We start from the raw sequence: 15,687 nt of genomic DNA, 5'->3' as shown, positions 1-15,687 counted from the left end.
TGTAGTTCAAGCGGCTAAGGTGCCAGCCACATACACCAGAGCTGGTGGGTTCAAATCCAGCCTGGGCCTGCCAACCAACTATGACAACTAAAACCAAAAAGTAGCTGGGCATTGTGGCAGGCGCCTGTAGTCCCAGCTACTTGGGAGGCTGAGGCAAGAAAGCCCAGTAGTTGCAGATTACTGTGAGCTGTGATGCCATGGCATAGAGCCTCAAAAAAAAAAAAAAAAAAAAAAAAAAGGTTGGGGGGGGGGTTGTCACTAGGGTGAGGATGCCTCAGCTGGAGCTTTACGATCTAAATAACTGCATCGCATTTCCCTTGGATGTGTATAACAGAGTTAGATTGTTCCAGGGTCTTCCACTCAATGTTTCCTCTTTTAAAGGAACTTTTAAATTTATAGATCAAGTAATACTGGCTGATAACTAGTATGCAAAGTGTTCCATTTAAGATGTTTCGATTTTGAGTAATATTTGAAGATCTGCTACAATTCTATACCCTTGTCATGAATCCTCCACTATTAATTAGACCTTGATTTAATCCTAACATTCCCTTGGTTCAAGCAGATTATAATGACCAAAGTCACTCTGAAAGGTTTTGTAGACCTCAAGATTCATTGGGGTTTCACGTGGGTTTTGAGTATTCAGACACCTTGGATTTCAAAGCCTATTCAATCAGCTCTGTGTTGAATTATTCCCCTATTTTCTTGGAATAGAGGAGAAACCAAATGACTTCTAACTTATCAATTCAGAAAGCAATGCTACTGCTTTTGCAGCATTTTTAATTAGCCTCAGTTGCTTTACATGTAAAAGGGCACTTGCAGTGTTCGTTATGCCCGTGGGAAACACCCAGGCTGCAGCTCTCGGAGAGAACATAATCGTGATATACTGCTGAAGGTCCCTTTCAGTGCTAACTTTTCATTCCGATATGTGATTGAGCAGTAAACAAAGACTGTAGAGGTTTTTTGGCTTACAATCTACATTTTATTTCTGGTTTAATGCTTATTTTTGCTATCTCTGAAAGACATATTGCAGGGAAAAGTACTCTGTTTCTTTTTACTTAGAGTAAACTTTTCCATTTTTGCCTACAATAGAGTAAAACTAAAGATAGTGTTCAGGCGCAACCACTGAGACTAGACTCCAGGTAAGAGGGGAGAAAGATCAGAGAGGGAAAGACGCTGAGATTAGATCCAAGCAGAACAGCACAGCTCAGAGCCAAATTGGGTGGGAAACATTTTCATTGTTTTAACAGGTCTTAGAATAAATTTCTCCTAGAGAAGATACTGAAGCTACTGGAAAAAAATGCTTCTCCAGAGGTTTGAGGTACACTTCTTCCCACAAAAAGAAAAAACTGTCTTAATTTTTAAATTTTCTATACCTTCCTCTTTAAATTTCATTGGAGCTTATTTTCGATTTTACCTGGGTGGAGGCGTGCAGTCTCACAGAGTCTACCTCATGTCTTCTGATGGTAAGAGAGGGTGTGTGGGAGATGGGATCAGGAAGAAACAGCCTTTGATTAATATTTCAGTTGCAGGAGAAGAATTCAGCCACGAGATGAAGGCATATTAAGAAATAGCTCCCAGACAAATGCGCTCTGTGAGTTCATCATGAATCATCTGACATCGGATTCACACTGAATCAAAATTCAGGTGATTTATACAGTCACATTAGGTCCTATTAGTATTAATGGGAAATATGCATGTGTGTCAATATCCACATTAGTGGAGAGAGACTCCCCGAAGGGTTTCTGCTTTGGGGTGAAAGCTGCTATTTGCACTTTGCACAATGGAAATAGAATCGCACCCATTAAATAAGTATTCAATACTCCATGCTCAGCAGAAAAAGGCTTCAGTCTTAAAGATGCAAATAAAACCATATTTTATATTTGTAATGAAAGTCATTATAGCAAATGGCCACATCTTATTATGGCTGTTTACAATGTGCTATTTGGGATTTATTGTTATTAGCAACTGTGCTCCCTCGGTCTCTATATAGTGGAAAGAGCAAATGTCCAATCCTTATTCCCACGTCAAAGACGAAGAAATAGGCGAAGTCTGGTAGTGATTTATGTAGAGAGGCATTCTAGAAATAAAATACCAAAGTATGTCGGAAAAGACAATTCTCTCCAATTCACAAAGCAAGAAAAAGCTAAAGGTATCCCCTGTTCATTTTCAGGGGGAAGAAGATTTAAGTCAAATTAGAGGTGATAGAAACTCCATGACTTTTATCATTCAATCAGTAATGATGATTTTAACAGCTAATAAAAGAAGACCCAATTCAAAGTGGCTTATCTTACTAGCAGGTCTATTATTTCACAAACGGAAGTCTGGACTGTTTCAGGGTTAGTTTTTCCGTGCTGACTATTATGCTTCTCTTCCACCATCCATAGGACATCCTTGTACTGTGTGACAAACGGCTGCCTTAGTTTCTGGCTTTAGATGTAGACCTAAAGATGCGGTGGAGGAAGAAGGATCATTCCTTTTTGTCAGTAGGAACATTTTCCTAACAGTCCCTGGGCAGACTTCCCTTAGCATGGTGTTGGCCAGAATTAGGTTGTTTTCCTACAGAAATGGAATTGCATGATTGCCTTAGATAATCCATCTCCCCATCCCATTCCATGAGCTCCAGATGAGGTCACCATCCTGACCTCAGAGTCTCCCAGAAGAGGCTGGACACCACACTGAGAGGGACTCGGCCTGTAAGGAGGCCCTGCTGGGTGAGGCAGGTATGGGTTTATCACCAGCCATGTGTGCTACACACGGGGGAGCAATTGCTGTGACACTTGGAGTCCACTTAAACGAGACACAGGTACCTGGGGCCACACCGGCATGCACGAGGAGCACCAGGTTTTGTCATGAACCCAATTTGATATCATCGGTCCACAGATGTGAACACTAACACCTGAGGCTGAAGTCAACTCAGGTGCACTTTCAAGGCTGAGCAGGCTAATGTCAAACTACTGAGCAGACTACACACACTGAACTTGAACCTTTGATTTTTGACTGAGAAGTATTTGAAAGAGACCAAAAAAAAGAATGTTCAGGAAGTAAAATATTTAATACCATTTAGTTTTGGGGGGTATTGTTACATGAGTGAAAAGCAGGAAGAAATTGCTCTGTCTTTTCACTCTGCCTTCGCCTCCCCACCCCCCAACTTCACTAGTGCTCCAGGAAACACAGAGGTTCTCTTCAATCTTCCTTCTGTCATTCCTCCTCCTGGAGCCTTCTTTCATACTAAAGTGTGAGTAACTCATACCAGCTTAAGTACCATCCATTTCACAGTGAACGTGGCCATGTGGCATGACAGGGCTGAGGGAAGGGGAACTTTAATACTGATCAGTTCTGGAATAGAGATCTCTCAAAACAGTCATCAGTCAAAACCACAGGGTCTAGAGCCTCCCTGTCCAATATGGCAGCCACTAGCCACATGTGATGATGGAGTTTAAGGTTCAATGAGCTAAAGCCCAATGAAAGGGACAGTTCAGTTCCTCAGCAACCCCAGGACATTACAAGCACACAACAGTTACATGGCCACGGTGGTGCTGCACAGGCCAGTGCAGACAGGGCACTTGCATCAGCACAGAAAGTCTTATTAGACAGAAGCTCTAGAAGTGATTTTCAACTGGTGTGCCATGAGAGGATCTTAGGTGTGCCATGAAAATTTTTATTTTTATCATTTACTTATTTATTCAAGACAGAGTCTTACTCTGTTGCTCTGGGTAGAGTGCCATGGTGTTATTTCTTACAGCAACCTCAAACTCTTGGTCTCAAGCAATTATCTTGCCTTAGCTTCCTGAGTAGCTGAGACTACAGGTGCCCACAACAACACCCAGCTAGTTTTTCTATTTTCAGTAGAGATGGGGTCTCTTGCTCTTGCTCAGACTGGTTTCAAACTCCTGAGCTCAGGTGATTCACCTGCCTCAGCTTCCTAGAGAGTTAGGATTATGGGATTGAGCCACCCCACCCAGACTCATGAAAAAATTTGAAGACTATTAATTAAATTATTTTTGAAAGAAATCAAAGCACAGTAAGTATATTCCTTCTTTTACTCTTTCTTTGATTGACATAATGTAAGTGTGCCGTGAGATAAAAAAGGCAAAACAGTGTTCCAGAGGGATATGGTGAGTCAAGATGTGATGGTCTGTGCTGTTTCCCAGGAAAGTCCAACATGAAAGGGGGGAGTGCTCTGTCGGTGCTTAATTGGGTTGGGTGGGTCTGGTCGGTTCATCTGTTGTGGACCAGGAGCCTGGACAGTGGTTGGATGTCAGGGAATAAATGACAGTGAATGAATAAAAAACTCAACAGAGCAGCTGCCTTTGAGCTGCGGATTGACCCGATCCTTAACTCCACAGGGACCAGGAGAGGACAAGAGGTGTGGAGGGCAGCAGAATGACTGGATTAGGTGAAACAGAAACAAGCTGAATTTTAAAAATATCGCATGATGTAGTTAATTTTTTTTTTTTTTTGTAGAGACAGAGTCTCACTTTATGGCCCTCGGTAGAGTGCCATGGCATCACACAGCTCACAGCAACCTCCAACTCCTGGGCTTAAGCGATTCTCTTGCCTCAGTCTCCCGAATAGCTGGGACTACAGGCACCCGCCACAACGCCCAACTATTTTTTGGTTGCAGTTCAGCCGGGGCTGGGTTTGAACTCACCACCCTTGGTATATGGGGCCAGCGCCCTACTGACTGAGCCACAGGCCCTGCCCTGATTCTTATGAATGTAAACTTTCTCCTCATGACAAGTCATACTGGCTAGTGACATAAACTTTCTTTTAAATATATAGCTACCAAAATTTTAAAGGGGATGCAATTAAAGAAAAATGTTAGACGAAAACTAGTACCGGTGAAGTGCAATATGATAAAATGTTTCAGTGTGATTTGCAAAGGTCTGAACTTGGAGAAACACTGGCCTAAGGCAAAGGCTCTGCCATGAAGGTGCATTTCTAGTTGGGGCACAGCCCCTAGGGTCCACTTTTAGGTCCCAATGACAATGTGTTAAATTTTTTTAAGAAATTAAAGTTAGAAAAAACATTTTAGTCAAAGAAGATATTTTAATATATAACATTATTTGTCTTTACTTCAACAGAATTGTTAAATAAAATTTGTAATTTTTTTTAATAGAGGAAGGGGTTCATGAAGGCAAAGTGCCTAGAACCTATGAGAAGCTGAATGTATTCATTTTTAGACACACTTGCCCGGAACCCCAAGGCAATGGAATAGGGAAGGGTAGAGCTTGCTCAGCAGCACCCCCAGTGGTCAGGAGTGGGGTAGCTGGATTTGAATAGTGGGAGCGTAAGTATAATTAGAAAGACATGCCAGCCAACCATGGCAGGAGTTCGTGGTTGGCCAACAGATGGGTACCCAGGGCTCAGTCCAGGCCCACCAGACACCATGGTTAGCACAGGACTAGTCACTGCTCCTCTGATGACTACCTGCTGGTTGGGGCTGGCTGGGGGAGTGGTCAGGGCTGAGACTTCAGGCTGAAGTATTTCTAGAGTCTGGAGAAAAGCAAGGGTGGACAAATAGTGGGATTTAGGGGTCCTCTGTTAGGAAGACCCGTTAGAACTATTTAACCCTGACACCCCATTACACAGATACAGGGACAATCACCCACTTGGCCCAAGTCAGGCTACTTATGATTATAAGAAACACAGACGTGAGAAGCAGGGACATATATACACACAACTCCTAAACACAAAAAACGACTTGGAAATGCTTTCAGACATTGCTTTTGGAAAAAAAAGAAGTTTATGAAACAATTATCTAATGGTCTCTGAAGGCAAAGGCTGTGATGGCCTGCAAAGTGCAAGGACCAAGTTAAGGCTGACCACAAGACCGCTTGACAAGTTCTGGGACAACAGAGCTATAAATGCGATTTCAAGTCAGAGAAGTGTGGGAAAGGCCGGGTGTGTGGACCGATTCTATAATATCTTAGAGCTGCTCTCTTGTTGCCAAGGGAGGTGAATGACATTGATAAATCACCCTATTATAACTTGTGATAAAAGCAGCAGCTACTTACAGGACTGACCAATAAACACCTGAAAAAGACAAGTGGCTGCAGGAAGACAACTGATACAAGTTGGAAATCAGTGACACCTGCTGTGAGCAGCACAGCACAAAGCGTGCCAGACGCTGGCAATGTCCCCGTCACATGCATGCCCATTGATTTGGGTCACCTGACCGTCTTCCTGGAAAAAAGTCTCAATTACTAAAGAGATACGAAAACACCCCGAACACTATGATACATCGTGCAAATGTAAGGGGTTATTATGACTAAACCAACTGCAGTGGAAAATTGAAGCAATTTTCTGTATTTCCATTTTGGGCTCAAGTTTTGGGGCATTTGGTCAGGATTTTTTCTTTTTCCCTTTTTTTTTTTTTTTTTTTGCTCATTAGTCTGGATATTTACCATAGTAATGTGTAGCAACAGCATAAAGAGTGTTTTGTTTTTCTAAAACCTCCATGGTTTAGGGTGACTCACAATGACTGTGTAAAGATATAAACCAAGGTCCAGATACTTCTCTGTGAAACTGGTCTCCTTTGTACTGTTGACTGCAGTGGTTTCTACAGTAGCATCCAGCACCGATTCCAAAAACCACTTCCTTCTTAAACCTCCGAGTTTCTGCAAACCATATTTCAGTGTGTAGAAAGTGTTACCCTCTGTTTTCCATTACGCCAGAGCAGAAGGAGGCATCATTAACTGCTTCTGTGTCCCCATGTGTTTGGTCAACCACAAACACACAGTGGATGTGGGTCAGCAACCCAGGATGCCACGGTAGTGAACAGGGGGCAAAAATTCACTGCCATTTTTCTGGTAGCTGTCATCTGTCACAGAACCCAAACTGAGACTTTGAGCTGCTGACAGTTTGGGGTAATATGCATTCCTGTTCCCAAGACAGAAGGGCTGCAGGTTGAGGGAGGGTTGATGAGAGAGTTTCTTAATGAATGAAACTAGGGTTCAATGAAAGTAGAGAGAAAAATGGACTTTTGAGATAATAATGAAAAACTTGATGGATAAATGGAAGGGAAGGGTAATGTAGGTTTCTGGAGAGTAACTAGTGCTGCCGTGGAAACTACATGTGGCATCCGATAGTTAGCCCATTTGTACTTCAAGAAAACTCATTCTCATGTTCCCCGGCAGCTGCTACGATTTGGATTATGAATAGTAATAAGCCATATGGTGTGGCAGAAAGGAATCACACATATTTTCACATGGACAAATATTATTATTCCAAAACATAAACACGTCAGAATAAGTGTTTTTTCTCCTGGGAGGAATCCAGCCCCTGATCTCTGTTATAAAAAATGACTCACTCTGATGTGCAAAAATTACCTGCCAAGATTATTGTTGGGGAAAAAAAACACCACAGCCCTCTCCAAGTTTGTCTTTCCTCATTTGTAGTCGGCCCCATTTGATGTGACAAAGGAGAAACAGAAAGGAAGGGACGGAGGAAAAGACGGAAAGCCAGGAGGGTGACTGGGATCACTCTCCACCCTGGAGCTCTCACAGCGGAGATGGCAGTGCACTTGTCCGGGAACCAGGAGGCCAGATACCCAGAGACCCAGGCCAGAGAGAAAAGACTTGATCAGGCTGCTAAGACACGTCAGTGGAGGATGCTTCTGAAGTTCACGTCCAGCGCTTTCTCTGATTTTATTTTAAAGATATTAAGGATAAAGAGTCTATCACAGTCAGTATTGTTGTCATAACAGTTATCTAGATTCCCCGCTTCTTAATTTTGTCTTGTGGCTTCTTGGCTGTCATTTCCATAACCTTTGTCCTTTCTTCCCCTAGAAATTCTTACAGAAGCTTTTCTTCACCAGAGTCTTCCTCTCGTGTCGCCAGCTGTTCGGTGATCAACCCTACCCCCTCCTCCCTTATCTCTCTTCCTGCCAAGGCCTGTTTGTTCCCTTCCAAGCCCTCTCCTCCTCGGGCTCGCCAGGCTCCCGGAGCCTACTTATCTCCCAGCAGGGTGGAATAGGGGACAGCACACCTGGGCTGCTCTGGGCAGCAGGGACAGAAGAGGTGAGCTCACACACTGTCCTTGGGTATCTTTCTGTCATTCAGACGCCGGGGTCAGTGGCGCCGACCTGCAACCACTGAGAAAGACAGACGCTAGGAAATACCGCACGGCCTGGCCAGGGCCGCGTTGCCTTGCGGTTTGTGGTGGACCCTCTCTCCCACACTGTCACATGTTTCCTTCCTACAGGTGACAAACTGGGATCAATTCACCTAGTGATCCTTCTCTTATTCTTATTCTTTAGAATCAGAATCACATATTATTTAAAAGAAAGTCTGCTGGGCATGGTGATGCCCACGTGTAGTTCCAGTGACTCAGGAGGCTGAGCTGGGCGGACCACCTGAGTCCAGGAGGTAGAGGCTGCAGTGAGCTATGATGCCACCACCGCACTTCAGTCTGGGATAGAGCAAGACGTGAGCTCAAAAAGAATCACCTTCAGCATTTGCCTGCTGCTTGTCACACTGCTGCTCATGCGCCCTTCAGCTCCAGGACCAGCTGTGTTCAGGCTGGGGAGCTGAAGGATAAATACCTTCTGTGGAATCTGAGATGAAATGCCTCACAGCCCCAGGCACGCCCAGCACAGCACATCTGCAGGCTGTGTTTGGCCTCAGGGCTACCAGTTTGTAGACCTCCAGTGCTCTCAGCTTTCCTGATCTGCTGTCCCCCAGATCCGGCCACCTCTTCTGTTCTCCCTGACTCTCAACCCAACTTTATCTCAATGTCATGTCCACTTGCTGTGGGCTGCAGGAGGCTTCTGTGCACCCAGAGGAGTCTCTTTTCTAAGGTGAGCATTCAGGTGGCTTCACCTGTGTCATGGCTGATGCAGTTTTGAGGTCCAGGCCAGCAGTTCTCACGGTGTGGCCCTTGGCCAGCAGCACAGGTGTGCCTAGCGGCTTGTGACAAGTGGGGCCCAGCCCTCGACTACTGAGTCAGAAACTCTGGGGTGAGGCGCACAGCGGAGGGCCCAGCCATCTGTGTTTTCACCAGCCCTGCAGGAGACGCTGCTGCAGGTACAGGTTTGAGACTCACTCCCCCTGGGAGAGGGCTTCTGCTTGCCTTCAATTTAGGGCCTTCAGCGAAACCTAAACTCCCACCGATAATGACTACCTCCTTCACTGTAGAGGAGCACAGGGGCATTCTGAGGACTCAAGTACCTAGGAAATGCCTAGCACAGTTTACAGCACATACTAAATTTGCTCTACGTGTTAATTATTACTCCTGTGTCATCATCAGTATTATTATAGTAGTATCAGTGTTGTTTAAGACCAAATGAACTTTTTAATACACGATAACCTTCTGCTATCACTCTTAACATCTAAAAACCCTACAGTGTGTGCTTTTTTTTTTTCATTTACAACTCATATTTTTACATGGTAGATGAAAATGTAGAAAAAACATTGAATGCAATAGTTTAAGTGGTAGGGCTGAGACACCCTCACCAGTGGAAGGGAGTGATTGTGTTACATCAGACAAGTTTGGGGAGAAGAAAAGCTTCCCAAAAGAAGAGCAAAAGTGGTCACAGAAGGATAATCCCTTTGAGGGAGACACAGAATAATGAAAGAGGAGATCAGGCATTTAATTTTGAAGTCTTTCTATTTTCAAAGAACACCGTAAATCTCTTCTCTATCTATCCTCTCATTCTAAATGTCCTGCAGAATCTCCATCCTTCTTCCATTTCAGACAAAAGCTTATGTGGAATGTTGCTATGCAAAAAGTAGAAATGTCAGCCTGTGTAAGGGCTGTGTTAAAATTCACTCCGTGCAGAATTCTGACTTTCATTAAAATAACTACTAAAGGGGAGCCAAGAGGTTGACCTTCACATCGTTCTGGAGCCACACCAATCACCTAGCCTTGGCACGCACACGGGTCTCGTGCAAGGATTTCAGCAGGTGTTTCTGAACTGCAGCCAAAATCACACTGGACAGAAACACAGCAGAGGTCGCCGAAGCCACATTAATAATGATAAGCAGATGATCGCGGCCCCTCCTGCTCGCCCTGAGAGCCGAGGTGCTCACAGCACGGCCGGCCGAGTCGGTGGGAGGAGGCGTGGCTCCAGCTTCCAGCCATCAGCCAATGTCATTTCTACCTATTCAAGATGGAGACTAACAGAACCAACAGCTCAGGCCCCAGTTCTAAAGAAATGAAGTGAGGTTAGAAGAGGAAAGCAGACAGGGAAAAAATACATCAATATTTTTTATCAGTAGGTTTCATTTGGAAATTTGGGACATTTTTGATACAAATGCTTAAGATGTATCACAACTGCCATATTTTTAAGTCCGCCTTTTTTTATTTTTTAAAATTAACTTAGCAAATTATAAAAAAGGGCAAAAGCTAATTCCGAAGCATGTTCCTTTGTCAACTTTGTAAGCCAGTACAATGAGGAAAACAAAATTCCCTCCAAGGTCACGGTTGAGAAACGCCATGGTTCTGGATCTCCCAGCTTCCTGCTGGTAGATGGCCTCAGGACACCTGTCCACTGCCAAGCTCCTTCCCACATGCCGGCCTCTGCCTTCCTCCAGCTTGCTGACCTTCCCGACCCTAAACAACCTAGTTCCCCCCACACCCAAACAGGGAAAAGGCATCGGTACTGACAGCAAAGCTCAGTGTTTTTTTGTTTTTGTTTTTGTTTGACACAGTCTCACTCTGTTGCCCTGGGTAGAGTGCCAGGGCTTCATCATAGTTCACAGCAACCTCAAACTGTTGAGCTCAAGTGATTATTTTGCCTCAGCTTCCTAAGTAAGTGGGACTAGGTGGGACAGGTGCCCACCACAACGCCTGGCTAGTTTTTCTATTTTTAGGAGAAGTGGGGTCTCTTGCTCTTGTTCAGGCTGGTCTTGAACTCCTGAGCTCCAGCAATCTATCCATCTTGGCCTTCTAGAGAGCTGGGATGACTGGTGTGAGCCACTGCGTCCAGCTCAAATCTCAGTCTCCTGGATAATTTTGGAAAATTACTGAACTTCTCTTGCCTCAGTTTCTTTTTCTGTAAAATGAGAGATTGATTAGACCAGGGGTCCCAAGCATTCAGAAATGCAGGTAAGTGGGGAAGGCTCACCTCCTGAGGATACGAGACATCTATCTTCAGACCAGCTGGACTATGGGACATGTTTTGGTATTTTTACAAGGAAATTCTGTCTTTGGATTGTTATGCATAAACTTCTGAATTTTAAATGTTGGCTAAAAGTGTAAGGAAGACAATAACTAAAAGCACCACGTGGGCCAGACATGTCTGTGGCCCTTTAAAGTCCTTACCTTCTGTGAGTCCTCATCTCCCCTGAACCTTGCCTAAGCCTTGTCAGCCTCACACACAACCCCTTCCTTTTCTGCATTTGTGTACTTGACACGGCAACTTGCTTCTGCTTTCAACCCATTAGGGGGACTGTATATATCTTTTTCCTAGAGGGAAGAGACATTTTACGTTAGATACAACTATGCATGTGCCTGGACAAGTGAGTCCTCGAAAACTGACGTCTGCTGCCTGGTAACCAAGTGTCAGTAGATAGACAAACTGCTGTGAATAAAAAAGGAGAGAGGGCAGGAGCAAATGAGCTCAAAATAAAATTGACAGTGGTGAGGAGACAAGAAGAAAACTGTTTCACTTTCCTCACACAGTAGCTAGAAGCAGAGTTCAGGAGCCTGAGTCCAGCTGTGAGGAGGAGGAGTTCTGAGGGGACTGAGGGGACAGGTGCCCCCGGGGGTGGGAGTGTGGCCTACAAGAGAGATTTTGGCCTCAAGTCTCAGGACAGCACTTGGGCCTGGAGAATATTCTAGAAAGGACTTGCTTAATTCGAGAAACAGGAAGGAAAGTAAGAGAAAGGTTTGCTCTCTGGCCTTTGGAGTAGATCTAAGAAAAAGAATTAGGCTTTTATCCCGAGTAAAGACAGACTGTTACCTACACACGAGATCTATAATGTGCAGACTTTATGGCGTCTGTACCCTACAGGAGTCCATTGTTCAACTAGTGCTGCATGTTTTCCCTTGGAAATGTGCTTCTTTTTCCCTATTCCCCTTGTACCACGCTGGCCTGAGGCCACTGCCAGGTCATATGCAGGCCTATAACAATAGCTTTCTGACTGGCCTCCAGAATCTTTAGAATCCAATACCTTGACAGACTAATTTTCCTTAAACATAGATTTTATCAAGCCCTTCCACTGATCTGACACTTTCCCGGGCTCCCATTTCCTACCAAGTCAAAGCCCTTCTGCTTGGTCTTCAGGATTCCCCGGGATCTGTCAACCTTATCTTTGCCTGGTCCTTCACGCACATTTCCTGTACAGTGACTCACGTGTCCCCCACCCGGCATGTTCTCAATGCGATCTCCTTCGCCTGCATACCCAGCCCTCTCTTTTTCAAATCCTACCCATCCTTCTCCACGCATGTCCTTCATGAAGCGTCTTTGACTATTCCAGGATTCACTGAATTCCCTGACTTCAGAATCGCTATTCCCCTTCATTTCTGAGCCATGCCCTCCGCCACACAGTCATTTATTATTCTGTGCTCTAATGGTTTCACGCGTGTATGTCTTGGCTCTCAATTATATTTTAACCATCATGTCTCCAGATCATTTCTTCTTCCTCTGTGTTTTCTATGGAAACAGTAGATTTAGTAGCAGAGGCCGGGTTTAGTGAGCACTCGTCTGACGCTTCAGGGATGACAGGGTCAGATGAGCTCTTTCGGAGGAAGGGGACAGGGACAAAGAAGAATTTTAGGCTTGCAAAAAGGAAACTGTCTTGGCTAGAGGTGGTGGCTCACATCAGTAATCTTAGCTCTTTGGAAGGCCGAGGCAGGAGGGTTGCTCCAACTCAGGAGGTCAAAAAAAGCCTGCGCCAGAGCAAGACCCTATCTCTACTAAAAATAGAAACATTAGCCAGGTGTGGTGGCGGGCACCTGTACTTCCAGCTGTTTGGGAGGCTGAGGCAGGATGGCTTGAATTCAGGAGTCTGAGGCTGCTATGAGCCAGGCTCTGATGCCATAGTACTCTAGCCTGGGAGACAGAGTAAAATGAAAGAAAGAGATAAAGACAGAAAAAAAGAAAGAAAAGAAAAATGGCTTGGGTCTCCTGGGTAAAGATGCTCAGATAAGACCTGTAGCCGCTTACTACTGCTTTGCTTTCCCAGGGAGAACCTGCCAGACCACACGCCCCCGCTGACTACATGTGCACACGCAGTCCACTGTTGTTGAAGTTGTGCTGGGCTGAACTGTTGTGCTAGGTCATGTGCAGGGAGTGACCTGATCCACCAACTGTCCTTGAATAGCACACAGTCATGGATTTGAAGCTTCACTTGGAGGCAAGCTTCTGGATTTGAACTCATGGGAGCCACTATTCTCCCCTTTGACAGAAGCATTATCCAGTCATGTCCAGCATAGAAATGAATTTCTAAGTGACACAAGTATTCTGCAAGAATAAAAACATGCAGGAACTCAGGGACACTAAGAGCAAAAATTGACTGGGGGAGTCTTGATGGAGGAGCTACTCTGGTCCTCCTGGTAGAGAGGCAGCGTCCAACATTCTGTATTGATTACCACCTTCTGATGACAGAGGCTTAGATCTCTCACTCCCCAGCTGCTTGCTATCCAGAGAGCGCCAGTGCTGTTATTAAACGTCTACATCTCACAATCTATACAGTCAAGATGACAACCTGCTGACCACAGAGAGGTGAGGTGTGTTGATTATGATAGAGAGACGCTGGGACAATATACCAGGCTCCCCCAAGTCCACTTCCATGGATGCTCGCAGGCTGAGCAGCTGTCAGCTCATAATGAACTTCAGGCACTCCTGCTCTGGGCTGTGCCTGTCCCTGTGTCCAAGGGGGCAGGCATTCCAGCCATTACACACCTGGAGGGGGATGGGGAGAGGCTGCTGGTCTGCTGCCAGCTCCCTGCGGCCCCTGACCTGGCTCTCTCCCAGGATGTCACCACACACCTGCCTAGGGAACGGAGGGCAGCCCCTGGCATAGGTGGAGCCAGAGGCGGATGAGAGGTTTCAAAGGGGAGAGCATTTTCAGAATGGCAGTTTAGATAATCAAGGCTTACTAGAACAACAGGCTAGCTCCAATTTGCATGGTAGCTGTTTACCTTATAATTCCCCCATGTGACTGGCCATCTTTTTAAGGAAACTCTGTGGGTGGAGGTGAGGGTGGGGTGCAGTTCTGAGTGGACAAGTCCAATGTCTACACCTCAGTCCTTTGTGACTGTCCTGAGCAGCGCCTCTGCCTGGGCCCCCACAGGTTGTTTTGGGAGCTGGAGCCAGTCAGAGCCTGACGCTGGCTCCATCAGCTCCCGGTCCACTGGAGGGCATGCAGAAAAAGAGTTTTCCTTTTTCTATGGTTGGTCAAAACAAACTCAATAAAAATAAAAAAATTTACAAAAATCTATGTATTATGAGAACATAGAAATGGTTGACTTTCAACTTATTTATAGCCTGCTAAGGAAGTGAGTGAAGGAATGAAATACATTTATGTATCAAAAGTTTGAATATTGATCTGAAAATTGTGCTTTCTATATGGTTATGTTTGGAAATGGTACATTTCTTTATCTGTTTTTTTTTTTTCTCTAAAAGTATAATATAATACAGTTTACCAGCTTAGATATAGCCTCGTAATCTAAGACACCAAAGATAGTGAACATTCTTTCATGAACAGGAGTGATGGCTCTAGAAACCAATGTTTTCATTTGCTTTTGGGGTTAACTTCATGTCACAAAAGAAGGCGGTAGAGGTTGTACTGTCAGGGAAAAGACAGATGGGTCACATTGTTGCCACTAAACTTGTTACACCACCCAATCTAAAAAAATCACCTGTATTTGCAACAGAATTTCTTCTTCCAATGAAGCTTAGATTTACATTAGAAAAGAGAAAACAAAATGAAGATTTATACTATGAGACAGTGAACTATAACTGAACAAACACTGGGCTAGGGTGTGGGGTCTGTGATCTTACAGTCTGACTGTAAGTTATTTGGGAAGGGAACTTCACTTTATTCAACTATAAAATGAGATGATCAGCAAGGGTCACCCAGGCCTGAGAATCTCTGCCATCCAATGACGCTTTCAGAGTTCTATCAAGTCATCTGAAGTAAACTCAGCAGTTCTCAGTGCCATAGAGGGAAAATGGCAGGTCTGAACATCTGTAGTTCAGAAATCCTAAGTTAGACAATAGAATCCTTGACTATGCCCTTCAGATCATAATGTGTGTGTACACACACACACACAGGGTGGCCATAGAGTTTGTGTGTAATTTAAAATAGCTTTATGGCGACCCCTTATATACACACACACAGGCAGTCCTGGAGTTACAAACATCTAACTTATGTACAACTTGCTCTGAGGCTATTACAGTAAGTCCCCAAGTTACTAAAGTCCCGCTGAGGTCTGACTCACCCTTACTAGTGGGGGCTATTACAGGTAATGGGTAATGTACCGGTTCCAACTTAAATACCGGTTCCAACTTAAATACCAATTCAACTTAAGAACAAACCCACAGAACCCACCTCATTCATACCCCAGGGACTGCCTGCATATGTATATTGATAAAATCTTAAAAGAGGTACAGTGAAAGAAAACCAAAAGTAAAAAATCAAAACACAGAATTCCAAGAAATGCTTCATTGAAGTCAAAGACCTGGCTTAGAATTCCTTTCCATCAACGAGGCACCTTACTTCAATAAATTTACCATGT

The 15,687-nt window shown here is 44.6% G+C and overlaps 1 protein-coding gene across 1 annotated transcript in view; it reads right to left on the bottom strand.

The window, feature by feature from the left end:
- SASH1 (SAM and SH3 domain containing 1) overlaps positions 1-15,687 on the bottom strand; it is a 312,356-nt gene that overhangs the window by 296,291 nt on the left and 378 nt on the right. The window lies entirely within an intron of this gene.

Source organism: Nycticebus coucang, chromosome 5 (assembly GCF_027406575.1).
Source record: "Nycticebus coucang isolate mNycCou1 chromosome 5, mNycCou1.pri, whole genome shotgun sequence".
Lineage (NCBI taxonomy): Eukaryota > Metazoa > Chordata > Mammalia > Primates > Lorisidae > Nycticebus > Nycticebus coucang.
The sequence above is the reverse complement of the archived record's forward strand: the minus strand, read 5'-3'. Positions and strand labels throughout refer to the sequence as shown.